Source organism: Passer domesticus, chromosome 1 (assembly GCF_036417665.1).
Source record: "Passer domesticus isolate bPasDom1 chromosome 1, bPasDom1.hap1, whole genome shotgun sequence".
NCBI lineage: Eukaryota > Metazoa > Chordata > Aves > Passeriformes > Passeridae > Passer > Passer domesticus.
The window spans coordinates 152,619,354-152,646,986 of record NC_087474.1 but is presented as its reverse complement, the minus strand read 5'-3'; the positions used below and the strand labels follow the sequence as shown (position 1 = coordinate 152,646,986).

The window sequence follows — 27,633 nt, the reverse complement described above, 5'->3', positions numbered from 1 at the left end:
TTTTTGCTCCCGACAGACACACACTGATCCAGGCTGCATCTGCATCCACAAGTGATGTGGTGCAGCAGGAGCACCAGATTATCCTATTGCCACTTGCAACCATCACAAAGCCATTTGTGCTAAGGACAGCAGCTATACCACATGACTCCTGGGGTTTTATTCCAGGACAGCCCCAATCTTGTCCTCAGGACAGAACTCCTTGCAGCTGCTGGAGCACACTGGTGCTTGGTTGCCTGCAGCACAACATTTGGCTGGATCTGGTTCCTGCACTCAGAGAAAATCAGTGCAAACCAAAGCTGGAGAGTGGGGGCAACCAGGAGAGTAAAAAGCACGAAGCTTGAAGCTAAAATCATACCTGCTCCTTACTTCAAAGCCATCATTTCTGCACTGTTGTCTCAGCAAACCACAGGCTCCATAGAAACCTCCAAGCCTCTTTCTCACAGCAGTGGATAAAAGCAGAGACTTTTCCAAGCCACCAAAGCCAGACCACGAAGGGCATTGCAGCCTGGGTCTGCTCCCCTGGCAGCTGTGAGCCAGCCTGGATGCCTCCGTGCTGGCAGTGGTACAGGCTCTGCCAAAATAGCTCCACTCTGGAGTCACTTCAGCACTTTGAAGAAGTAATTTAGATAATCTGCTAGAACCACACAGGTACATAGAGCTGGGGGCTCAACCATCCCAGCTGGCCAGAGATGTCAGGATAAACCCCAAATCAAACCTGTGTGTATTGAAAGAGAAGATACTACAATTCAAGCATATCACAATGATCTCAGAGATGTCTAGTGGCAGACAGGTTGTGACAGTAGGTGTAAAACTGTGATCTTTACTTATTTGGTGGTTGTGTTGAGGAACCTAGTTCATACATTGGCAAACATCTCATTCCTTGCAATGCCTAAGTTGAGGGACATGGGACAGTCACAGGGTCAGGACAATATCCAGAAAAGCTCAATTTATGTGGCTAGCAAATCCTTAGGAAAATTCAGATGGCTTTGGTAAACCAAAACATCTCACCAGCTTCACTGGGAGTTTTAACACATCTGCTTTTATACCCATACAATTATAAAACTCCACAATGCTCAAATTTTCCATGTCAAGACAAAAATACATCCACTTTTCCCTCTGCAGCTGTACCTCAGGCATAGGAAATGCACTCTTCCACTACTCAGGTGTTATCAAAACCCAATCCCGTAATTGTTTGACTCAACATTTAAACTCAGCTTTTGATAATGTCAAAAGTTTACAAAGGAAGGACTTTACTTGAAACTCTCAGTTATAAAAGCAAATTGTCCTAAAAATGCACCTAAGCCTTTTGGAGATGGGGCCTACATCTTGGCAGGCTCCACAGGATTGCAGCACATTACAATAGTTCCTCAACATAAATAAAAATAATCTAGATAATTTTTTGGTATCTGCACATCTCACACAGCAGGGATCAGACCCAACTGACCTCCTGATGACAGTATCATATAAATATTAAATATTAATAGTACTGTTACTGTTAATTTGTCAAAATGTGATACTGTGTAAAGCAAACTTTGTCTATTTTGGCTGTGTTGCAACAAGGAAAACACATGTTCTCAAAGTTTCTAGCTGAACAGCTTTCTTTTACAAATGTTTGCTTTTCTTAAATTAACATACATGAGTGGGTTGGGGAAGGGGGGATGGTGGGGGGGGAGTTGCTTTTACCTGAAGTCTTTCAACCCCCTTTTTTGTGAGTCACATTTACACCTACTGGAAATCTGGGCTTAGGTGACACTTGTCTCTAATTCAGAAACAGGCTCTTATTCATCAGATAAAAACCAGGAAAAGCTGTCTAAAACCATTCCTGTCTTTGACTTTTGTAGGTTTTTGTGCAGTTCCTGTCATAAATGTAGGTCAGAGACTGAAGGTAGTGGCTGGAGCAATTAAGTGCTCTATTTGACACAACCGCAGATCAAATAAAATACTTGAGAGTTTAACCATTAGATACAGACATTTATTCTTATGCTTTCTATGTGCTGTAAATAGGAAATATTTACTTTCATGCAATCTGGAGACACAGTATCAACAGTGAGAAATAATCCTCAGGAATATGGCTATCAGGATATTTGCCAGCATCCTCTCTTCTTCAGCATTAAAAAAAATGTTTCTACCTTACTCCTTCATCGATGTACTTGAATCTTGAGAGGGGAAGTAAAGATCAGGAGTCTGAAGGAGGTGTCCCTAGCACTCCCTAAGGACAAGTGGTAGAGTATGAATTGTACTCTTAGATTGTTCTGCTACTAAGAGCTTGCAAACAGCTCTTAGCAGTAGAGCTGGGGAAGCCTAAATGTTATTAGTTCAACACAGCACAAAAAGATGAGGTTTTGTTGGCCATTTTGAGTGGGGAGAAAACAAGGAATAAACAGGGAAATACAGGGAGAACTGAAAGCTCTAGAGACAAAATACAATGGCATTATGAGGAAGCACAAGCATGGAGAGAGCAAAAGCTGGTGATGACTCTGTGTTCAGAGCTGGCTGTTGAGTACTGACGAGAAGATTGTGGAAACTGCTTCACTGTCTCACTGAGGAAAAGGGAAGAAACAAAAGTTTTGGTGGAGATAGGTGGAGGATTAACCAGCTCAGACAATGCTCTGGCACTTTGAAACATGATGAGAGAGATGCCGCTGCCCAAACTGGGTACCCCATGAGACACCCAGGAACAGCAGCTGGAGGGCAAGCAGCCATCCAAGGGCATCTCAAGCAGCCCCACTTTCCTGACAGTGAGATAGCCAGTCTTACATGCCTGCATGTGAGATAGATGGATAAAGAAGTAGATGGTTGTGGAGGCTGATGTGTCCAATGTTATTTTAGGTTCTGTGAAGTATCTGCCTTTTAGTACCCTAGAGGTTTTTCCAACCTAAATATTTATTATTTTATCACTTTCTGGTCTCTCTTTGATGCTTTCTGTGATATTTTGATATGATAGGGTTTATGGACATGGTGGTACTTAATCAAAGGTTGGTCTTGATGATCTTGGAGGTCTTTTCCAGCCTTAGTGATTCTACAATTCCATACTGGCCAATCCACTGCAGATGTGCCAGGTATCATAGTGGGTCTCAAATAGCACTGAACTGGTTTTGAACAGCAGTGTTGCCCTCCTTTGACACTACAGGCAATCTGAATTGCAAAGGGAGCTTCTCAGCCATTCTGTCTCAAAGTGGGCACGGAAAATTGGCCAGCTGAGTTCTTCTTTCAGGTCTCTGGACCGCACCTTCATTGACTATAATTCTACCTTAGATATCTCATGCATATGTAGACTCCTCCAGGTAATGTACCTTTAACTCTGGAGATTAAGTCATCCTAAGGAAACAGAAGTTTGGAGAAATTATTCTAAATCTGGGGTAGATCTTGGAATTTTTTGATCTGCTGAAGGGAGAGGGCCAGACAGTAGAAGCCACAACAACATCAGCAATGGTAGGTTACAGTTAAAGCTGTCTGAGAAACACAACACAGCCTGGGTCAATTGGATTGCCTGATGCGGGCTCACGCTCCCTGGAGAAGCTGCCAGCCATGCTCCCAGCCTGCCCACCACGGGGCTGCAGGATCAACAACTGATTCATTTCCATGCAAACAGCACAGTCAGCTGCAGAGCTCACCCAGCAACAATAAACATCAGCACAGGGCTGTGAAAATGGAACTGTGTGTCTTTGAGATGCAAAAAGCCATGGAACTGTGCTAAAACCATCAGATGAATACAAACCCTCAGTGAGAAACTCTTACAGAAAGCACTGCCAGGGGTTTATAGGACCCAGCATGAGACAGGACAATGCAGACCCTGATCTGGTAAAGCAGAGACAGTGAATGTCCTCAGGGTGAGACAGCGGCAGGTCAGCTCTCTAATGGGCAGGGGCACAAGACAAGGAACTGAGGCTATAAATAAGCTTCCCTTCAGCCAATGAGCCGTGAGAAATGCACCGTGTAGGCACTGAGGAAGGAAGTTACAAGGCTGCAAAGAAAATGGATTGTTACATCTCTGGAAAGTAGCACGGACTGCCTCTCACAGCAGCGAAAGCCTGGCAGACACTTGGGTATCTGCACTGACCCAAAACCACAGAACAGAATCACAAAAAAAAAAAAAAAAAAGTGTCACTGCTGATTACCAGTGAGTGAAGCCAGAGCACTTGGGCTGTTCAAGGCAAAACTGATGATTGCATCAAGATGAGTCTTAGGGGGAGTGCTGTGGATAATGAATTTCTCTGGGCTTGTGTTTTAGTCTGAGCAAGGCACAGGAAAGGTCTGGTGAATGTTGAATCACTAATGGAAGCCCTACCAGCAGCATTTGCACATGTTTTTCAGAGCGCAGTCAAGAGTTTGCTGGATTAGAGGAAGGTCTCTGAGCATGCTTTAACATTGCTATAATCAAATATACAAGCAGTTGGCATTTGGGAATTACATGGCTGGCCAAATCACAGGGAGTGAATCCTCCTGAATGCCCAGCAGTACACAGGAAGAGCAAAGCAAACAAAAAAAGTATCCCATCTGTCGGATTTCAGCCAGGTTCTTGGAAAAGATCAAAACAAATTTAAGGGGGGAATTGCATCATAAGAGAGAACTTTCCCAGCTTCTAGTAGGTGGATGATTTGGAAGCCATTCAGGCAAAACTCCAGTGGGGAAACAGAAAACACATTTTGCAAGATATGACATAACCAGGTCCCGCACTCAGACAATCAAGCACATGACACAGTAGCAGAGTTGAAGTGACTCAGCACTCCAGGAGAATTTTAATACAAAACCTCTTCCCCTGGGTACACATAAAGCAATAGAAAAACCAGATCAGCACTAAATAGCCTGAGCTAAACATTCATCTGGACAAAAGAACAATCATGCAGGCAAATCTGGCAGGCTTGTATGAAACAGCAACAGGCTTGGGACAGCAGATGAAATGAAAACAGTAGCAGTGGAAGAGTAATGGCAGGGAGCTGGAGCCCTTGTAGAGCCGAGGCCAAAGCCAGGAAAGCCCTGCAAGGCACCAGCAATCAGCTGAGTCAGAGGAGATGGGAGGTAGAGAGGAGAAGGCCCAAAGAAGGGATGTTCTGAGCTGCCTGGTACAGCAGAGACACAAATCCTGCACTGGCACATGCTGCTAGTGGCAGCCTTCTTCTTCAGAGACTGCCCATGGGAAGGGCTACATGACTTATAGGTCACTGCAAATTCGCTGCAAAAGGAATAACCATGTATCTCAAATTTAGAGTTTGAGTTTCTAACTCAAAGTTGGAAAATGCTTTAAAAATTAAAGGAAAAGAAATTAAAATGGAGTAGGTGATGAAATATCTGTCATAAAGCCAAAAAGAGAAGCACAGGTTGCAAGAGCATGTGTTTTGAAAGGGTCACTAGAGGAGGCAGGCTGGGTGCACATGACTGGGGAGCTGAGTCAGAGACAGGAAGACAAAACCCTTTTGAGACATCTGAGAAGGTCAAACAGAAACATAAACCTGAAGCTCAGATTCCTTTTTCTTTTTTTCCTTCCCATATTCCCTCCTAGGTCTTGCATGTTGTGCTGCCCCTCTGAGAGCACCCACAAACTCTGTGGGTCAGGACACCAAGGAGACACACATTGCACTGGGAATGCTGCAGTCTCTCTTCTGCTACTAAAAGCCTCAGCAATACATTCCTTTTTTGCATTTCTTCTGCTTCACACTGTGCAGAGACACATCAGCACAGTTCCTCTTAATCCCCTTTTGCTCAAACATCCCCCCTTGCTCAGGCACATTTAGCTGCTTATTAGGCCACCACTACCTTAAGGTCAATCATGATTATGTCGTTCAAAATTTCCGAGTGTTTCTTTCCTGTTGACTAACCACATCATACAACAGACTAATTAACCCACCAGGTTCTCATTAAGTGGTATTCCTTTACTCTCCTCCAGGACCACCAGCTGTGCTGCAGATTTCCTCTGAGTTTTGGAAAATAACAAGATTCATTATTAGAAATGGATTTTTTTTTCCTTCAGCATGTCACAGGCCAACAGTCAGGTTTAAAATAGCAGCCCCCAGACTCTGGGGCTTGGGTCAGGATTTAGTTAGGCTCCTGCAGGGGATGGGGTTGATGTTTCAGCAATTCTTTGGGGAGTGAAGGAAGGATCTCATCATGAGGAGACCTGGATTTCTACCCATATGCCGAGTTTGGAGGAAAAATGCACGTTTTATTCTTTCACAGAATATGATACAACAGATTCTGCTGGTTAGGGTCACAGCAGGTCTGCAGCTGATGTGCTGTCCACCTCTTGGGCAACTCTTCTACCACTTCAGAGTTCATGTTCACCAGCTCACTTGTTTTCCAGAGAAAAAACTAGAATACTGACACCAAAACAGAAAATGATTCCGAGCCTAAAACAGCCTCGATTTACCCATCCTTTAGGTGGTTAACAGCCTCAGACACTACCCAGGATGTAGCAATTCCTACATCTGGTTTGGGCACCCACTCCTCACATAGCCCCTGCCTGGTGTTCCTGCCTGGTGAAGGAGCATCTCTCACCTCTGTCAGAATCCTGCCCAGCCTGTGAATTCACACCCAAACTTCAGGCCTGGCAGCACAAAACACCAGGACACCCAAGTGCTCTGTTCTGACAGGCCAAAATACTTGATCCTCATGTTGGTGGTGAGCAAATTAGATACCAGACTGTGGGCAGGTGCCTCAGCTCTGAACAGGCTTTAAAAACTGGAAAAAAAAACCAAAACAAAAAATGCTTAAAAATAGCTCATTCAAAAAATAGTGTCCCAATTTATTGTTTCTCAATAATGTCCAAGTCAGTATGGACAGTGTCTCTGATATCGCTTTCAGCCAACTGAAAAGAGAAGGTTTCCTAATTTCTCCATCAATGCCTGTAATTTAAAGGATGTTAAGACTGTAAAGGAATGCTTATTCATAATTTAAAATACCACTGATGGGCTTTGTAATGAAAATTTATGGTAATTTGTATTAAGTGCAATAAAATGTATATAATTAATAAAAATTTCTATTGCCCTGTTGTAAGTAAAAGAAAGATTTTTTTTTAAATCTCTCAATTGGGCATAGAAATAGATATCCCATTTCTTGAGACTCAGCAGCAAGTTCTTATTTTGAAATGAAAGAAAAGAGCAAGATTTCAAAAATTTTCATTAAAATATAGGTAAAGAATTATTTTGTTTTGATGTGTTCCCTAATCCCAGGCACTTTGAAGTACTTATTTAAAATTTAATAGTATTCAGCTGTTTATGAAAATATATTACTTTAAAAATAAATTGTTTTGAGTAAAATCATTCTCAGCATGTTTTCATTCAGGCTTTATTTAGTCTGATTTTTTTAAAATGTTACATGTGTAAATTAACTATTATCTTTTTTATTCGAAGAGGGGGGGGGGGTGTTTTTGCAGTTGGGCTACAGAAAATAAAGGCATACTGGATGATTTCAAGGCCACTTTTATCTCCAATAAAATGTTTTCCTTCCATAGCAAATTTTAATTTTTAAAGTTTCTAATTTCTTAATTAAACTGTGCAAAAGGGAAATACAAGGGATAAAATATTCATAAGGAAGAAAATCAATATATAGCTAAAAGGCTGTATATTACATGAAGTACATTAGAGTACATCGATTTTATGAAGTTGTCTTTCAACTGCTAATTACACATTCATTACAGGATTATAAATCTTAATAAAGTGATTGAGTCAATGTACTAGAAGGAAGAAGCCTTTTCAAGTCCATGATTTGCATGACCAGACTGTGGTTTCCAGCCTCACATCTGGACAGGTTTGCTGTGAGAACAGGACTCGGTGGGAGATCTTTGTGTGAAGCCAGGAGCAGCCTGATGGGGCTTGTCCCTGCCTGTTCCCATGAGGGGATTTTCCCCCTCGAGCTGCAGAGCTGGAGCTGGGGCAGTCTGGAGAAGGGCCATGATGCAGAAGGACACAGCTCAACAGGAACCTCCGGACCTGATGTAATACGTGCAAGAGGAAGCAGCTTCCTGAGCACTCAACCTATGACTAAAAAAGCTTTTTTAACAGACACTTCAGGTTGCTTGGGAATATTTCCTGTTGTTCCAAAACCCTTAAACAATCAGAACTCAATTGTCTGCAAACCATATTGTGCAATGTAAACTGTCAATTTTGAGAGAGACAGATGCAAAAATCCTAAGTGTACATCCATAATCAAATTCTGGTTTAAATCTGGCCTTCCCAAAAATCACATCATCATGCTCTATTTGGTGCTGAAAGACCAAAATTACAGCATTTGATCCTGAAAAAAATACCACTGTGAGCCATGGAAGCGTGGAGCACAAGGGACAAGATGGGCAGGTTCAAGAAGTTTCAGAAGAGAATCTTCTTGCTCAGATGACTCTGACCTGTGCACAGGTAACAGGATCCCTGTGCACAGGTAAGGCAAGACATTGTGGGCTACATAAAAATACAGTAAAAAAGTAAGGCCTGCTTAAGGGGAGTACAAGCTATTCCACTGAGATGCCAGAGCAATCATCCAGCAAAAGCTTCAAGGAGTAGTTTTCTTATGTGTAAATTACAGTGGCTCATTTGTGCACCCTAAAAGCCACATTTAACCCAACTGGTGAACCCTGCCCAGCTCTGATTTACAGCATGTTCTGTTTTACAAAACCTACTTAGTCAACATATGGGAACAAGGATGGGGGAGGAGACGTGAACATCTGCTTTCCTTGTCCTGGGCTTGCACTATTGCTGTGTACAGCTTTTCATTCTGGAAGACTTTCAAGTCTGAAAGAGTCACCAACCACTTGGATGCAACAGTGTGCTGTGATGTTGCTGCTGTCTGTCTTCCTGCTGTGACTAACTCAGGATTTTTCTGGTTTTGACAGAGTGCTGACGTGCCTGGCAGCTCGCTTGCAGTCTTTGCTGGCAGGGCCAAGGGCCAGGGTCTCCACACCCCACACCCACCAGCCACCTCGTGCTCATGGTCATCGATGAAACATCTGCTTCTCATTAAAGATTTCCAATAAGGGGACTCGATAAATGGCTCTGTTTGTCTCAATCTGTACCACTGCTGTCACTTTCTACGTGCATTCCGGGGATGAGAGCATTATTTTTAAGAAAGACCAGCATTTCCATTTTGAAGGCAGCAGAGAGGGAGAGGAGACAGCCAGATGTGGCATTTGGCTGCAGAATGCGCCAGGGCTGGGGTCCAGCAGACAGAGCAGAGGTATGGCTCTGGTATGGTTGTGCTGTGCAGACTGGCTGGCTTCTGACAAAAATAAGATGTCTCCTCAAGAAATTGGCACAACTCTTATGAAATACAGTCCCTCAAGCCTCTAGTGCCCTGGGATAAAAGGGCTTGAAATGCTCTTTCTAGTCTTCAGGGTTACTTCAATGAGCTCCTATCCCCATAATTTCTTTGAAATGTGGCAGGAACTTGACCCTTCCCTTGACAAAAATCTTGCCCCAGCACATGCGAGTGGAGAAATTTCTGCTTGTCTGAAACGCCTGGCTGCTCCTGGTCAGAATAATGTGTGATCAGCAACTGCACAGAAGCAATCCTTGTGCCTGTATTTCAGGCAGAGAGCTTTCCTCAGCCTCTCTGCACACACCACAAATTTTCTTGCTCCCTTCTTAACTCCCACATAAAGAACATAAAGCCTTGGAGTGGGGACTGATGGGGCTGTTCCACTTTGCTTCATTATCACAATGATCAGTTATGAAATCAGTGTTTCCCAAAGCACAAGGCTAAGCACTCTGTGTAAAATCACAGTAAAGATGGCCATGAGAGTTGGGTTTGAAGGTGCCAAGATCATGGCTGACTTGAGGGAAAGAAATTGATCAGGTTCTATTGTTCCCACAGCGCCAGATCCTGCCACTCACACGTCTGCTCCTTTGAAATCACTGCAGCATTAAAGATTCAGCAGCTGATCTGGATGGCTGGTAGGTGGTGAAGCAATTTGGGGCCCCAAAGTAACCTTGAGCAGGGGAGAAAATGCAGCCCAGGGCCAGAGGATCTCTTAGGATCCATTTGCAGGCTGCACAACCAGGATGCTTGAAGAGACACCCAGCAAGAAGCAGCAGCCTGTGAACTGGAACAGATTAGTCAGATGCCACTTGTCCTGTGCAAACAAATGCCTTTCTAGTTCCATGTCCTTCAGACAGCAGAACTGCTCCCAAAGCAGTGACCTGGGCCTCTGAGCACCACGGGAAAACAGGAGAACCAGGAACTGGAAAATGGGTCTGAAAGCAGCTGCATGTACCTCCCAAAGCAGCCTCTGCTACCACTCCAGTGAACACGGGCCTGTCTACTGTCCAAAACTGTCAAAAGTCACCACTAATGAGTACCTCCAAAATCAGTGCTACTTTTTGTCTCCATTACCTTTCTCCCTCTCTTTATTTTCAGATTTTCTGGGTCACACAGTGATAAAGGATGTCATTTTGGTTGTCATGCATGCTTTCTCTTAGTGCCATAGCTGAAAGGTTGTCCCAGACCCTGCCTTGTCCATGGCTTTGTCATTTTTCTGGCAAGTTATTTCTCCCATTGTAAGGTGCATTCCTTTACTGAGCCCAAGGAGCACTTGGTCACTACTTTTCCAGAAAGTGGCAACATTTCAGCTGTAGAGAAATTAATATCTCCCAGCCTTCTCCATCCCCCTCTCAACTCCAAAAGGAAATGTTCTTCAAAGTTCAAAGTACAGATCAGGACACTACCCCAGGTGGTGTCTGTTTTGCGTCCTTCACATTTTTGTCATACTGACAGTGAAGAAAGCAAGTAGTTTGATGCACAAGCCCTTGCCAGGTCTCACAGCTTTGTCCTCCTGCCTTCCTGTATTAAACTCTGCTCTCCCTCCTGGTGCATGCACCTTCTCTCTGTCCAGTGTGGGCTCACAACCTTCTTTCACATTATTTATATGCCACCAATTTCTCGTGCCCTGGATTGTTGGCTTTTGGGGCCCAGTGGACCTCAAGGAGAGAGCAAGATGTGTTATGGAGATGGTGACAGTCCAAGAGCAAAGTCCCCCTCTTCAACCTGCCCTTCGCTGCCCTGCCCCTACATTGTCACTCTCTCCATCCATACATTCAGTCTGGTTTTATCCATTAGCTTCCCCATTAGCAACCAGTTTTTGGTCGCATTTTCCTCAGCAAACTGGAAGAGACAGTGGGCTTTGGCATTGCTGCTATCATCCACTTCAGTTTAACAATTATCACTGGATTTTCAGAAGACACAACTTCGCTTGGACTCATTCTCTGCTTTGAATGAGTGCCTCTTTGTGCCTCCTCTGAGCCCACAGGGCACTCTCAACCAAGCCTGGGAGATGGCAGGACATCCCAAAGTTACTGCATCATGTCAGACAGGAGACTCAGCTGAGAAGAAGGCTGCGAAGCAAGCTCAGACTTCTTGGACACAAGAGAAATTTCGTTAACACTCAAGCCAGCATCAGGAAATAAATATCAATGAGCCTTAAGGCAGGAGAGGGATTTAGGTGCATCATTTCAGATCATGAAGTAATTACTTGCTTTCAGAATGTCATTTGAAGTCAGAGTCACCAGAGCCCAGCTATCAAGAACTGCAGCTGTGTTTGCAAGACCCAGGTTGTTTTTCCCCAACCCAGCCTGGCACTGCTCCCTCACATGCCCCCATCAGCTCTTTAGGACAGGGTCTGTCCTGCAGGGCTCAACCTTGCAGCCTTTTCACAGCCTGTAGTTCTCAGTGATCCCCACCTGCACATGGAGAACGAGGGTGATCTTCATCTCTGAAGCTCTCCAGGCTCATCTGAAAGATTGTTTTGTCCAGTGGGATGGCATTTGGTTTTCCTGACTTCTGTGCAGAGGAAATCTGCTCTTCAAAAACATATCTAGGGAGGGCAAAAAAAGAAATATCTCTGTTCTGTTGGCATTTTGAGTTTATTCTCATTTAATGTTGCTGAGGGTCCCAGAACCATAGCAGATGACAGCTCCCTAAGTCTCATAACTTTTCTTTACCATTTGCACCATGTTTTCTGGGGTCACTGAGACAAGTGGAAGGAAGTGGGGAGGAGGGTTACAGATGGTCACTCAGGGACCAACACTTCCTGTTCTCCCACCTCCAGTGACCTCAGCACCCCAGGCCTGGCCCTCTCTTTAAGACAGTGTTGCATAGTTTTACTTGGGCATTGCTAAAGTGGTAAAAGAGAGGATCTGGATCTGAACATCCAAATTGCACACACACAAAATTATTGCAGACTGGTTTTGACAAGTCAGTTACTATCCAGGCTGCTTGTCTTCACACCATGGATGCTAAGTCTGAACAGCACTATGAACATTAGCCCTTCTCAAAATATTCTCAAGTAATTGGTGAAAAAAAAAACATGAAAAAGAAAGAAAGACAAGGAAAGCACTGATCCAATCTACTCTACCCTGTGTGGGTGACAGAGAAAACTTGGTATCCTCAGGGATTTGTCAAATACAGGACAAAACATGAAGGTGTGTCTTGAGGAACATCTGCCAGTCTCAAAAATGTGTGCATGTCTCACCAGGGTGGTTTTCTCTCACCTGCTGACACTCTCAATAAGATCTCCTGTTTCCATGGATACTTCTCCTTTGGTTTTCTGTGATATCCTTCCTTCTGTGCTTCTTGTCTTCACAGCTGGTAAGGATACATCACAGTAGCCTTCTGGAGGTAGAGTGTGGATCTGCAAGGTGGCTCACACACCACCTTGGGGAACACATTTTTCTGAACCATTGTCTGTACCTTTACACCAGTGGGCTTCCACCACCAGCCTTAGTAACTCAATGGCCACCCCTTGTGATGCTCTTTGGAAACAAAGATCCCCAAAGACTGATCCAGACTGAGAATTATATGGTCTCTCTCAACCTGCCTAGGTCCCAGCATCACCCTTGATGTTACCATGGTATCATCTGCAGAAATATCACAATATTTTTGCCTCTTCAGGGAAACATGAGAGGCAAGTGGGTTTGTATTATTTTCCTATAGAGTTTTCTTGTGAAAATTGAAATGAAATGATTTTTGAATAAGAAAGGATTAAAAAACTCCAAAAAACCACATCACTGCATATTCTTGAAGGACAAATGTGCTGGAGTTTTGCAACAGCACTAGTCAAAGGACAGACCATAGAAAAGCAGAAACCCACGCAAACGAGAGATGTGGAATGAAATCAAACAAGAGGAAAAGGCAAAATGTTGTGATAAATGCACCAACTGTATTTAAAAAAATTAGAGGCAATATTTTGCTTGTCTTTTTAAGCGACTTAATGACAGAAATATAGCAGAGGCAGACTTGCAATTGAAAACCCTTCACCTTGCCACAGAAATTATTATCATAGGCTTAGACCCTCCTAACACAGTTTCTACCAAACATAATACTGAACTAGTCAGTTTGAAAAGTCATCTTCCAAGTCAGGTAGAGACTGTCTGGTAAGAGCTACCAAGCTGAAAGTGATTATTTTTTACTTGGGTCATAGCTTTGATTCAGCTTTCAGAGAAAACCAAAATCTTTGTGAATCACAAGGAGAAACTACCAGTGACACTGAAATCACTGAAAGCATTTATGGCCACACCATAAATCCAGCTTTAAGACACCCATTTTCAAATAAAGACCATCACAACTTCACAATACCAAACACTTATGTGATAAAAACTTGATCTACCATCTCATTTTTTTCAAAACCTGCGGGTAAGTTGACTTCATCCTGGCAGGCTTCAGACTGGAAAAAAATTATCACTGGCTTCTACTGCTTAACTTGATGACAGACCTCTGTCATTCCAAAGTCAAGTTGAATCCCAGCATAAAAACACAGAGCCAGCCTGAACTTCATGGTAAGCACACAGCTAATTCCTTGGAAAAATGGTTGCCAGTCTTGTTTTCCTACCCTTGGTCTCAGTGGAAGGGAGCACTGCTGGGTGATGGGTGAATGCACAGTGCCTGCAGTGGGACTGCAGTCTCTGTTCTCTCCTGCCTCACTCTGTGGTTTAAAGAAGGTGAAATTGCTTTCTATCCCAGTGAATGCTTCAGAAAGATAAAATGAACCCATGCCAAAATAACAGGAAATAGCTGTTACCACAACATTAGCTCACTTTGCCTGGGGTCTGTCTTGCAGCAGCGTGCCAGGGTGCTACAGTTCCTCAGCAATTTGAATTTCCCACCTTGAAAATTCAAGTATGAAACCCAGGGTGGTATCAGCTGGCAATGTGCCACCTCCCTGCCACTGCATGGAGTGAAATCCCTTTCCTGGCATCCAACTGACTGTGCCCTAGCAGAGGGTGATGGGAGCAATGCAGCCAGCAGATCTTGTCTGTCCAAACAAGAGTCTTAACTGGTTTTGTCTGCAATTTTCCTTCTTCTTTTTTCCCTGTGGTAACATAGCCTATTTTGTGAAACAAGATAATCTGAGGCTCCACTGGCAATTACCCACCTCTCTGCTGAAGCCCATTGCGTTATTTACGACCCATTTCTCTGCCCACACCATCCAGCAAACCCCACACCAATGGGTGAGGAAACAGGAGTCCCTCACTGCCTTTAATAATATATTTCTGTTCCAGACCTCTATATTCAGGGTCTTAATGTTGGAACTGCTTGATTTTTTTTCTTGTTTTGCTTTTTGGGGAGTGAGACTATTTCTGAGATAAAGCCACAGTCCCATATGTGGGGCCACCTTGAATTTCAGCCCCACCTGCAAAGAGAATTTCACAGGTAAATAAAGTCATCCATTTTAAAATCAGAATGAGTATTTAATAGATTTAAGAACTGTCTTTGAAGGGCTCCCCAATACCCAAAGAGGCTATCCAAGGGAGATGCACACACATGCATTTTTGTTAGCAAATGACACTGAAATGAGCTATTGGGCTCAGTGAGTTTTTCACATGATTTAACAGGCGTTGTGAAAATTGCCTGCGTGTGCACAGCCTCTGTGTATCTACACACACAAAGAAACCAGCTACCTTCCACGTTTCCCTTGGCTATTCCTTTTTTACTCATCCTATAGCATTTTCTTTTCTTTATTCTTCAGGCATTGCTGGTAGGAAAAGTACTTTTCTGTTCTTAGGTTGAGTTCTGTGTGTGCTGGCAAATCACAAAATATTTGACAATGGGAAAAGACTGTGGTTATCTCAATGTTGTCAATGAAGAAGTGCCATAGAAGGAGGATTTTGGAGGAATATGTCTATTTGCAGCATTTACCATCACACAGCTATCCCATTTGTAATAGAAGTTACAACTGATGAAATAAAACTTCTGCTTCACTCAAATACTTTCAGGAACTCATAAAAATATACTGAACCAAGATGAAGAGTAAAAATAGTAAAAATGCTTTATGGATCAAAATTCTTAAAAATATTTGGGTTTGATTGAAAGCCCGATTTTTAAATATTTGGGAAATGTTCGAATAATCTTTACCTTATTTTCCCTTACTTTTTCTTTCACCTATTAGTGCTTACTCAAAAATAATCCATTAATTCTTATATTTGTGTATCCATAAATTCCAACAGTAAGCATCTCAGAAGTAGCTGTTACATGTAATGCTATTTATTTAGATTTTTGAAACCAACAAAGCAAAAAATTAATTCAGAGATTCAAAATCAGCAAATATATTGCTGCAATCATTAGCTAAACAGTTCACCCTTTTGTGTTTCTCAACACTATGAATTTCCCTCAAACAATTCAACACACCTGGACACAATTAGGAAGAAAAATACAAAACACCTCCGAAGTATTGCAATTAGGTTTGTTCTGGCAAGTCCTGCATCTGTATTCTGGTGGCAATTGGCTTCTGGTGCAAAACACGGTGCCAAAAGTAATGTTTTCTTTTGCATAAAACATATGGAGGGCTTTTGCTGAATTCCACTGTGCAGCACGCCTCTGGTAATGCTGTTGTCCAGCCTGGGAGAGGGACAGCCCAAGCTCCTGCTGGGAGCACTGAGATGTTATCAGGGCTACTGAAAGGAGGCTGTGGCTTGCAAGCTGGTGTGAAGGCTTTTACTGTAGTCAGAGGCCAACCAGCAGCAAAAGGCTTTCAGCAGGAGAAATCTCTGATCTACATCAGATCAGGTGGCCATGAGCACCCCCAAACCCAGAGGGTGTAGGCAGAGAGGGGATTTATTGGAAATGTAAAACAAGAAAAATACATAATTTGCAAAATTATCCAGCCTGAGCCTATACCGGCAAAGAGCAAACCTGTACATCATACATCTCTATCCAAAAATTGTTGTTTTCTGTGACAAATCTTTGGTCTCAAACACAAAACATACTCTCTATGAAGTGTGCTTGCAAAGAATTTGATGATATTATTTGAAAAATCTTTGCATTTTCTTGCAAAGAATTTGATGATATTATTTGAAAAATATTTGCATTGTTTCATTTTCGTGGTAAACTAATACGAAAGCTTTTCTGAGAATGGTTTTCAGGCATCATCAACATAGTCATGTTATGAAGTTCAGCAAGAGGTATTTTGTCACTGAAACTCCTTAGAAACTGAAAATTGTAAACTGAAAGCAAAAAAGCCAACCTCCAAGCACTCCTTCTTTCATAAACTTCCCAAAAACTGAGGGTAATAAATTACTGTGTCACTGCACCAACTGATCCTTGTAGGGGAAGCATTGTCCAGCCCCCTTTGTGTCCACTCACCCATTTTCCAGCTGGTGAGGCTGGGCTCAGGCCAGAGGTGAGGCATCACATAACAGTGGAGCTAAATATTACAAGAGAAGCTTTGTTGTCCTTTCTCCTATGCCCACAAAAGCTCTGCTTTCTGGTGAATATAAAAGAAAGGCACTGTTGGGAGAGAGCTTGATGCAGATCAGCAGGGTCCTGGAGTAGCAACCTGAAAATACCAGGATTTGCAGAGAGATTTGTGCTTTGGAACTGGATGGATCCAGGAGTGAGGCTGTACCTGCTGAGGTCTAATTGGGAATATCTGCAGCTCAGGGTGGCAGAAAGCCCTGAAGAAGAAATTGGGACTCTGTCTGGAAAAGAAAACAGGCAATTAAAGATGCAGATTAAAACATCTCTTTCATGTTTCAGTTGGACCAGCCATGCCTGATGACAGGTTGTGAGCCAAGGAGGGACCTGCAAGGCAGATTTTGGGGTTTGGGGGCCTGCAGGGAGTTTAAGGCCAACCATGGCATGGATGAGCTACATGTGGGTGTAGGAGTGTGGCAGAAGCATCAGCAGAAAGCCCTGCCAGCTTGGGTGGAGAGTGAGACAAGTTTGCTTTTCACCAAAACATTTCCTTCTGCCCTTGAGGTGAACTTAGGCAGGAGTTATGAGGGCTGACGAGATGCTAAACCACAACGTGACCTTCCTGTGTGCATGAAAGGCCCAGCAGCTGGCTTAAGACAAAGAATAAATACAGTAAGAGGGACTTTACCAGTTTCTACAATTCATTTCTCCCCTACACCCCTGTGTATGGCTTTTTTGCACGTGGAGTTTTGCAGTCTGTGCAAAGAGCATTGAGCGCTGCAGAACTAGGTAGCTGTACTATTTCTGAGAAAACCTGTTCCATTCAGACCCACAAAGCTGTCCCCTATGGGGCACATGCTTCACCATCTTTGGGCACATGAGTCATCTGGAGCAGTTTCCAGGAGCTAGATACCTGTGCAAAGTGAACACAGGTTGTGCAAAGTGTCCCCAGTCTCCCTCCTGGGAACAGCAGAACTACCTAAGTTAACTACCTTAGAAAATGTCGATTTTGAAAACTCTCAGCAAAATCTACTGTATTTTGAAAACAGAGACATATAATGGAAATGTTTGGTAACCTGAGATCCAGCATGGTTAGTGGCAGCCACACTGTAAGGATGGGAGAAGACTGCAAATCTGTTTTCATCCCTGAGTCCTGCGAGTCCTGCAACTCCTGCTCACAAGCCAAGAGAGCATTCAGTATCCCCAAACTGTTCTTGAGCAAATTTGTGTATTAAAGTGACATCTTGGTTGTCACTGAGCACAAGGACACCAGAATGTCAATGAATCTGTCCTCAGAAAGGGTTTGCTGAAATGTCAATGTTTGGCTTTTGGTTTTGTTTGTGGGTTTATGTTTTGGTTTTTTTTAATTTTTGGTTTTCTTCACGAGTTTTTGTTTGTTAGTTTGCTTTTAATGCCCAAACTTTTCATTTAACTCTTGCATTGAAAAAACAAGCCAGTAATGTTCATCTTTAAAAAAAAAAAATCAAAATTTGCAGAGATAGAGCCTTTAAAGTTGTACTTGGCCTCAGTTCTGTTCCAGACCCAGTAATCTTATCATTGATTGAGGCATACTTAATGGCCCCTTTAAAAATAAATAAATGAGAATTGGTAGTTCAATCAATGTACTATCTTTAATTCAATATTCATCCCAATTGATTTTCACTTCCAAGTTTCATTTTAGCATGAAGTAGAGCATTGTGTTAAGGAAGTTGAGGAGGAGCTTGTAGGTTTTGGCAGCTGGAATGAGTGGAAACTGTGGTTTTTAGATTAGAGGAAGGTGTGGGAACCAGTTCTTTAGCAAGCTGCTGGAGCACAGGGCTTGTGCACGCTATTTGTGTGCACGTTTGTTGTCAGCCCCACAAGCTGCCAGGGGCAGAGGAGCAGGATGCAGAGGCACCAGTGGCTCTCATTCCAGTCCTGTGCTTGCCCTGCCACCAGCTCCCTCCACCACAGTGATTGTACTGGGCCACCCCAACAACCCTGAGCTGCTCCCCAGGTGTCCACTGCCCCCTTAACAGAGGCAACATCAAATCCCCATGCCCACTTTAGCTGCCTGGGGGAAGAAATTCTCTTTCCCAGCTGGGGCATCTCCATTTACAGGGCTGCCAAGCTCCTGAGGAGTGCAGCTCTCCAGCAAACATATTTCCAGATATTTTCTGCGGCAGCACTATATATTCTGTGGTTCAGTCTCATGAGATATGCAGGGCTTTCCATGGCAACCACAGAGGTAGCTTTCTTAAAGAAACAGTGAGTAACAGAAATGAGAACTTTACAGGCATAGAATTAACCCGCTTAAGGACATCAAGGAAGCCCATCAAAACAAATCCTGCTCCCAGGAATGCAGCTCTGTCCCCATGGAGAGCAAGACTGTGGAAACAGTCACAGTCCTGGATGCACTATGGAACAGGGCAAAAAGAGCAGGAGGAGCAAAGAAAAACCCATCCAGTTTGTGCCTCATCTGTCTGTGCCTCTCCTTGCCACACACAGCTGAGCCTGTCCCAGCTCCCTCAGCAACAGTCTGGGGTCAGGTTTTCATGTACATTCACACTAATTTCCACAAAAACCCCCAAAAAACTAAAACACATAAAAAAAGAAAAAAAAAAAAAACACAAAAAAACCCAGGGTCATTTGTCTGTGCTTCACTGTCTGCCCAAACACACATCCACACTGGCATCCTGACCATGATCCCAGCTGGTCTCCATCTTCTTTCTCCCTCCACAGTCAATAAACATTTCTCAGTATCTCCTTCAGTATCTCAATTTTTTTATGCAGCTCTCTGACCTCCTCTCAGCCACATCAAGAGCTGTCAGTTAAGTGGCTGGGCCATTCATAATGGTCCGTGCAGCACTTTGTGCTTTACTACCCCATATTTTTTACTGGAAAACCCTTTGAGAAGGCATCTTTCCACTTCAGGACTAGTGATAAAAGAAGGAAGCAACCACTTCTGAATTATTCTGCTAGAGGATATATGTGACAAAAATCATTACAGCTGTAATAAGGAATGTTGATAAATTAGAGGTAAATTTGGAAAATAATGGCAACACCGAGGGATCTAAAGGGACTAACTTAGGATCACTAGAATGTCTAAATATCCTCTCCAAGTAAGGGTGTAAAACAGGCTTCACTAATTCAACAAAACTGTAATGAGTACACATAGAAGGAAAATACGTGTTCTGGGTGGAGCTGAAAAAAACCCAGATAAGCTGCAGAGGATATTAAGAATCAAAACCTGGAGAGAAACCTTACACTTTGACATGGTTCTCCATACCTGACCCACATGGCACAAAAACCTGGAGTACCCAAACCAAGGGCTGCCACAGCTGCCCTCCCTTGGCACAGTCATCCATGTCCCGTGAATTCTGAGCATGACCTAAAACAGTCTGGATTTTACCCCTGAGAATTAAACCTCAGACTCTCATCAGGATAAGAAGACAACATTTACATAGAGGCCAAACAATTACCCTCCCTGCATGTTTTCCCTTTAAAGCATGGGTGGGGTCATTTGGAAAAATTCATATTAAAAGAATGAAAATCATTTGTTTGATACCAGTCAGAGAATGCAGCCACTGTGACATGGTGCTACAACACAGTGTGGAAAACAAGCTCCATGGTTTGCTTGGAGTCACATGGAAACAGGACTGGCAGCAGAGCTCTCACATCCAAGGTTCCAAATCTGAGACGTAACCACAAAACTCTCTTTCCTTCCTCCCACGGCCCTGCTTGTGCAGCTTCACTGGGGGAGGGAAAAAAGCCGTCAGAGCTCACCAACTGGAAAATTAACTCAAAAGTAGCAAAAGAATTCCTGTTTCCAGACTTTTAAATGACAAAGACCTGAGGGAAGGGGTAAATCTATAAAGCCAGGTAATGTACAGTGTTCTGCTAACTGTAATCTTTAGAAGTGAGCTGCTCTTCAGATAGAATATGTATTCATCGTCACAAAATCACTGGAGTAGGAGCCACAGTCAATTCTTGCAGCTCTTTTGAAGTCTGCCAAACTTCTGCTAGCTGGGCAGGCTGAGGACAAACTTTGGAAAACTCTCTCTTCATTTGAATATTAAGAGGACTAATAAAACAAGAGGACATGGTAAGTTCTGGAGGCTTTTTTTTTAGTTGCCAAGGGACAATTTGGATGTCAGCATGGTTTTAATAGCTCTCCCCACTCCAGTCCTTTAGTTGTGCTTACAGAACCAGTTGCAAAGAGCATCTCCTGCTGCTTTGCAGATTAATTACCCAATGTTTGGGTGAAGTGCTGTGTCAGTGCTAAGCATTATTGCTTCCAGCACCACCACTTTGCAGTGAATGCAAGTGGCCACTTTAGGAGGGCCACAGTTGCTTCTGCAAGAGCTCCACATTCCTCAAAGCCATGTCCCACCCTCTGCTTCAGCAAGTGGGATTTCTCCATAGAGCTAGAGATCCTGGCTTGCTCCAGCAAGCATGAACATAAGCAGCAAACACTGTGTGGTGATACAGCATTTCATGCACACTGACAGACTGGATATGAACCCTCAAAGGATGAATCCTGCCTGATTCAGTGTTAACATCCATCAAATCCTGCCTCACTACTCTTGTTACACAGCTTAGCTGCCTACAGTGCTTTTATATCCCCACCTTCAATTTCCTGTGCAATTGGACCCTATATAATGATCCTCATGGAATTTATTCAGCCACAGTGCCCAGAGACTGTAAAATGTTAAACTACTGCCTGTCTTATGATCATAATGCATGGATTCTGCCATGGTGGTGGCTCCCTGCAGAGTGCCTGGCCATAGAAAGCAGGACTTTAGGGTGAGGAGCACCTGCTTCTCCCTCCACCCAGCACTGGCTAATGGGACCCACAGCACATAGCAATTGCTGCCTTTTCCTACAGTCCTTGGGCCATGCTGTCCTGTCTCCAGACGTCTGCATGTGTGCTTTTACAGGGGACAGTCATAAAAAGTCCTTTCCTTGTAAGTTTTTCTCAAAAGCCAGCCACCATCACGTCCTACACAAGAGAAGTGATCTGTGGTTATCTGGTGTGTTCCCCTTACTACAGCTGCCTCAAACTCCTTTTCACACTGATATCCTCTCAAGATTCTGGGATGCTGCAGCTCCACTTCTCCCTTCTCAGGGAATTATTTGAAAGAACAGCCTTGGTAGTATTGCCTCCTATGTATGTTATGAACCAGCTTGGGCACATTGATCACCAATTCCAGGACAAGGAGGAGGAAAGCACAGTGCAAAGCAGAATCAGGCTTTGTTTTCTCACCACCTTTTTATCAGAAGTTTGGGAGAAAAGAGGAAGCAGTTGTGAGAACTGAGGTTCCCCTTTATGTTACCATAGGAATTTCCTGTAAGATGGTGTGTGAATTTTCCAAGGAATTTAATCACTCAACACTTATGCTGAGACTGTCCCACAGGAAAGAGAGATAAGACAGGAACACTCATAGAAAATACATCCACACACAGGACACTTGTATTAATGCAAGGCTATAACCCATTGCTGAAATACACATGGAAAAAAATTCACATCACTTTTATACAGTTCATTGTATTATTATATTCCTAAACGGAGCATTACAGACAAGATGGAGACAGACTTCTCAGAGATATACTACAGAGGGATAATAGGCACCTTGATCTAACTTTGAAGCTGACCCTCCTTTGAGAGACCTCCATAGGTCTTGGACAACCCCAGTTACTCTGTGGTTCTATGATTAAAAATGAAATGTATTCTATGTAGAATGTTTATTAGGAGGTAACAAGATTTTTTAAGATGCCTGATTTTTTCAGTACTAAGCTTTTATTTGAAGTCATCAAAACTGCCTGAAATTCTCCCTGATATTGTCTCTATTTAGCTGAAAATTTCCCCATTTTTCTTGAGAAGTCAAAATAAATAAGCCATCTCTGCATAAGAACATAAACTCATTAGAAATGCCCTGCTGTGTTAGATTCATCATCCACCTATTCCACCAGTGACAGTCAGAGATGCTATTTAGAGGGAATACACAAGCTCAGATATTATTTGTAGTCAAGTTCCCACATGCTCCCCCAGCACCGACGCTCAGAAGAGATGTTCATGTTCCCTCTGGGTGCTGCTCATGGCCTGTTTTGCAGTCTCCTCTAGCAGCAGTGTCAGAAGTTTGGGACACCCCATGAAAGCAATTCTTTCCCTTTTTGTGCTTTTAAAAGATCCTCTGCTGGTTTCAGTGGGTGTCAGGGAGTTCTGGTGTTGCAGGATCAGTAACTGCTCTGCAGTCACAACCCAGCACTTCCTCGAGGCTCAGTCCCCATTATATCCCCCCTTCAGCTTTGTCTTCAGCCAGAAGGGACTCAGCTTCTCATACAGCAGCTTCTCCAATCCCTAAGTTATGCTGGTCACTTTCCTTGCCATTTCCCCTAACCCTCATGACCTTGAGATGCAGAAAAACTCAGATTATGCACCTCAAGGCATGGAAGAACAAGGCATGGAAGAAGAAAAAATGCAACAGGAAAATTACACTTTGACTGCAACATCCTTCCAGATGAGCTCCAGCATTTTATTGACATGCTTTTTTTCCACTTAACATGCCCAGTCAAGAATTTCAAAGAGCTGTCACTTACGGCTGCAGGATCTCTTGACTGAGTTCTAACATCATCTTTTTTGATTTTTTACAAGAAGTCCATACAGATATGTGAGAGCAAGAAAGCTCTGTGAGTAGGTGGTGTAAAATCAGGAGAACTAAAAATACTTAACTCCTTTATAAATGATGAGCTAGTAATCTGGATAATTAAAAATAACTACCTTAGGTCTGCAATTTAAAGAAGCTTAGCTGCACATCCTTAACTCTGTCCAATGTCTATAAGAAAGATGACCTGGTCTTTAACTATAGTACAGCACATTGCCTCTCAAGAAATACATTTGTTCAAGTACTGGAGCTTGGTGTGTGTTGGTTTGTAGAACTGAATTTCATTTTATATACATTTTCCTTAGAAAAAATTTTTTGGGTTTTGATTTCTTACACTCTTTAGAAGCAATTATGTATTTATGCACTTGTTGTAAAGGTGCCTGAAGTATCAGCATTAGTGTGGCTTCTTACAGCAACATGTCCATGCTTATCTGGACAAGAGAGATATTCCTGCCATACTTTTCCCCCTTGTATGCTCAGCACATAAGCATGATGGATCTATTTCTCCTACACAGTTTCTATAGATTTAGTGTTTGTCAATGGACACTCCATATTTCCATTGAATAAAATTTTTTTTGAATCCTCAAACAGATGACTTGGATTAAGTGGGTGAAATGGGAGCAGGGAAGGGTAGGAATGACTCCTTCTCCTGCTGAAGGCAGGGCTGCAAATTTGGTAGATTCCAAAGGACAAACAGATGCAAACCTGCCCAGAATTAAACCTGAAGAAGATATAACATACTCCTGAGATGCACAGATCCACTCCAGGGCTGAAACAAAGAAGGATGTCCTTCTGGATTCAAAATTTTACTTTCTGAAAATTTCATATAACTGAGAGAATCATAGATCAGTTTGTGTTGGAAGGGACCTTAGAGATCACTTAGCTCCAAACCTCTGCCATAGGCAGGGATCCCTCCCACTCAACCAGGTTGCTCAGAGACCTGTCCGAACTGGCCTTGAACATTTCCAGCAATGGAGCATCCACACCTTCTCCGGGCAACCTGTTCCAGTATCTCAACACCCTAATTTTAAAGAATTTCTTTTTAACATCTGATCTAAAGCTACTGTCCTTCAGTTTGAAGCAACTACCTGTTATCCTATCACTACATGCCCATATAAAAAGTTGCTCTTCACCTTTTCTGTAGCCTGTCTTCCATTCTCTTCCCTTGGAATGTCACAATTATGCCACTCTGTAGCCTTCTCTTTTCCAACCCAAAGAATCCAAATTCTCCCAGCCTCTCCTCACAGGAGAGGTGCTCTATCCCTCTAATCACCTTGGTGACCTCCTCTGGGCTCTCCAAGAGATCAAAGTGCTTCCTGTGCTGAGAACCCCAGAACTGGATGCAGGACGTAGGAGGGGTCCTATCAGAGCAGAGGAGCTGAATCCCCTCCCTCCCCTGCTGCCCACAGGGCTTTGGATGCAGCCCAGGACATGTTTGGCTTTCTAGGCTGTGAGTGCACTTTGCCATGTCATGTCCAGCATCTCTTCCACCAGCACACCTAAGTCCTTTTTGAGAGGGCTGCTCTTGATATGTTCCTCTCCCAGACTCTGTTGATATCTCTGGGGATACAGCACCTTGCACTTGGTCCTGTTAAACCTCCTGAGATTCCCATGGGCACACCAACTGATGAACAATAATCACAGCTCTAAAACCAGTATCAGAAATGTACTGTGACTTTAAGAGTAGTACATTTGTAAGAAAAATGTAGGCAAACAACCAGATTATTAACTATTATGACAATGAATGTAGTGAAGAAAAGAAAAAGGAAAAAAAAAAAGGCAGTAGGAACACTTTACTGAGCAGTATTTGCAGTTAAACTAAATAGGTTTATGTCATCATTCAGATCCAGCAGCCTGCTGCCAGCTCAGGAGATGTTTATTCTTAGTGTTTGGCAGCTGCTGAGTTCTGGGCTATGGATTGTGCATTCTGAATTTTTTTAGTGACTTTTATTTTGTCATGGCCTAAAATTATGAAACATTTGCTCTGAAGAGCTCTTAAGAGCTTTTCACACTGCTGCCTCTTTTATTGCCATAAAATGGGAACATACACAACCTAAGGCTAAATGCTGCTCTGTACTGGACAATGAATAAGTTACTACAGAGAGAGCCATGTATGCAACTCATTTCAAAATCTTTCTGCAGGCTCTGAACACAAATTAAATCTTTTTATACTGACTTCTCAGCTTGTAAATAAAACTGAAGGTAGGTGAAGAGAAAGGTCATCCATCCTGGAATTCCAGCATATCTCAAGGGAGTGCTGGTGCAACAAACCTGATGTTTGGGCTACCACACCATGATGAAGATACAGGAAACAATATGAAAATATAAAATTCCATGGACTTCAGCATCAATGACAACAGACAGGTCTTTTATAAACCAATTTTCTTCTGCCTTTAAATGAGTCCAGGTCACTCCTTCACTGACAGTGTACAACAGCTGTGTGGCAACAGCATTTCCCTGGTGGTGTTACATAACACAGCAGCATTTAAACCCTGGGTGAAGAAACACCTGGTTCTGGGAAAGCCTGAACTCCCAGTCTGGGGATCCTCCTCTCCATCACCTGAACCAAACACTGAACAAATCCCTCCAAAATTCCATTGGTTAATGACTTTCTCTTCAATAAATGAGACAGTTCACTTTTTTTCATCCACTGAATGGCTGTCACAGACACATGCAAAATGCAATGGATGGTCCTAGAAATAGACCTGTGAAGAAGGCATGGAGAGCCAGAAGAGTTAGGACTCTGCTGGTTGAGAGGCTACTTAAAAGCACTTACATCCTGCCTGAACTAGGATGTCCTCTCCTCTGCCTTTGAAATTGCTGTGGCCAGGCCTGCCTGTGCTGCCTTCATGGTTGCTAGCTTAAAAAAAATATATATAATAACCAGATTATCATATTGACATAATAAACCCTGCTACATGTGAATTAAGTGTTCCGTTCTCAAGCTGTAAGGTTATTTAATCAAAACCACCCAGGAGAGGAAATATTTAGGGGTTTATGATGTCAGATCAAGACGTGGAGTGGCAGCAGTGGGTGCTGCTGCTGCCAAAGCAGTTGATGATTAAAATAAGATGATGTTTATCCACAGACAGCACTAAAATAAGTTATTTAAAAGGGAAGTTTGTTTATAGCACAGTAGTATCTACACTTCTTCTAAACATACTCCTTCCAGGATCTATCTGCTTTATGATGAGCAGAACTGCCTTAAAGCAGCTCAACATGAGGATCATAGTGCTTGAGGAGAAGGAGCAGCCTGATTGATCCTACTGTCCTTTCTTTCCTCTTCATTTAGCAAAATCCTAACATCAGACAGGAAAGAGAGCTGCAGCTACCTTCTCAGAGGTGATGTGCTATAAGAAGATTTTTTTTTTTAACTCTCACAATAAATTCCAAATGTCAGGTGTTGCCAGTGGATGGAGATGTCAAACAGGAGCAGGAACAGTCACATGGAAGGAGTTGCACATCCACCCTTGGTGCTGGGAGAGAAATTACATGTGGAGATGCAATCTGTGCCCCAGGATGACTTACAGATATCATACCCAGAGTCAGGGCAACCTTTGGAGTCTCCTACAGCTCAAGCAGAAAAGTTTTAGAAATGCTGCAGTACTTAAAGATCAAGGGACAGAGAGTGACACTACAAGAGGATGGCACTCCATGGTGGAAACTTGGTCTTACCTCAGTGGTGCTTCCTGGCTCTTCTCTAGGTTTGAGGGAAAGCTCTGATCAGCTCAGTTTCACACGCTTTTCTGAGTCTATGACTCCCTTGTTTGCAATACACTCTGTACATTTCTTACTTTGTGGTGTCCTTATCTGTGCAAGAACAATATAGCAATCCTCTCCAGAACCACAACTGCACCTTCTACCTTCAGCTTGTCTCTGTATTTGGTCCCATAGCTGTCAGTATGACATGACCATCAGTCTTGTTTGCCCTTGTTGGGAGAGACATCTCTTGATCCATGGGCTGGCTACTGCTGTAGTAAACAATATAGAAAACAGGTTGGGCTCAATTTCCTTCCAGTTAATTCTGTTCTCATGATGAAAACTTTTCATATCTTCTGTTTTACACCAGTCTGTGTCTTGCCATTCGTGGACATGCAAAAACAAGTCGTGGTATTGCACAAGACCATATCATATTCAGCTGTGGACACTGTTTTAATTCAATTGGAAAATCATACACCACAATTGGCAAGACTGGTATTCCTTTGATTAAAAACAATGAGCTATGTTTTGGTCTGACTCCTGTTTTGCTGAAGTTGGGCAGATGTTAAATATAATGCATGTGAGTATTAGTGTTTCCTTGTGTTCATGTGAGCACATGCATGTGAGGAACCAGTGAGTCTTCCTGCCTAAAAGACAAATGGAAAGCATCTGAGCTTGGGACAAC

At 43.0% G+C, this 27,633-nt stretch overlaps 2 long non-coding RNA genes across 3 annotated transcripts in view; both read right to left on the bottom strand.

Moving 5' to 3' along the window:
* The window catches only part of LOC135285182 (uncharacterized), a 32,770-nt gene extending 5,613 nt beyond the window's left edge, over nucleotides 1–27,157 (bottom strand). Inside the window, exons 1-2 of one of the 2 annotated variants that reach the window (XR_010350156.1) lie at nucleotides 26,925–27,157; nucleotides 11,658–11,791 (exon numbers count right to left, since the gene is read on the bottom strand). This is a non-coding gene — a long non-coding RNA (uncharacterized LOC135285182). Of the gene's footprint in view, nucleotides 1–11,657; nucleotides 11,792–12,467; nucleotides 12,863–26,924 lie in introns of those variants that run through there. The other variant, XR_010350155.1, reaches the window with a different exon arrangement.
* Nucleotides 13,079–20,334, bottom strand: LOC135285189 (uncharacterized). The gene is made up of 3 exons (XR_010350169.1): nucleotides 20,153–20,334; nucleotides 16,817–16,889; nucleotides 13,079–16,675 (listed from the first exon to the last, which is right to left on the bottom strand). It is a non-coding gene; the product is annotated as an uncharacterized LOC135285189 (long non-coding RNA).
* Nucleotides 27,158–27,633: the final 476 nt, after the last annotated feature.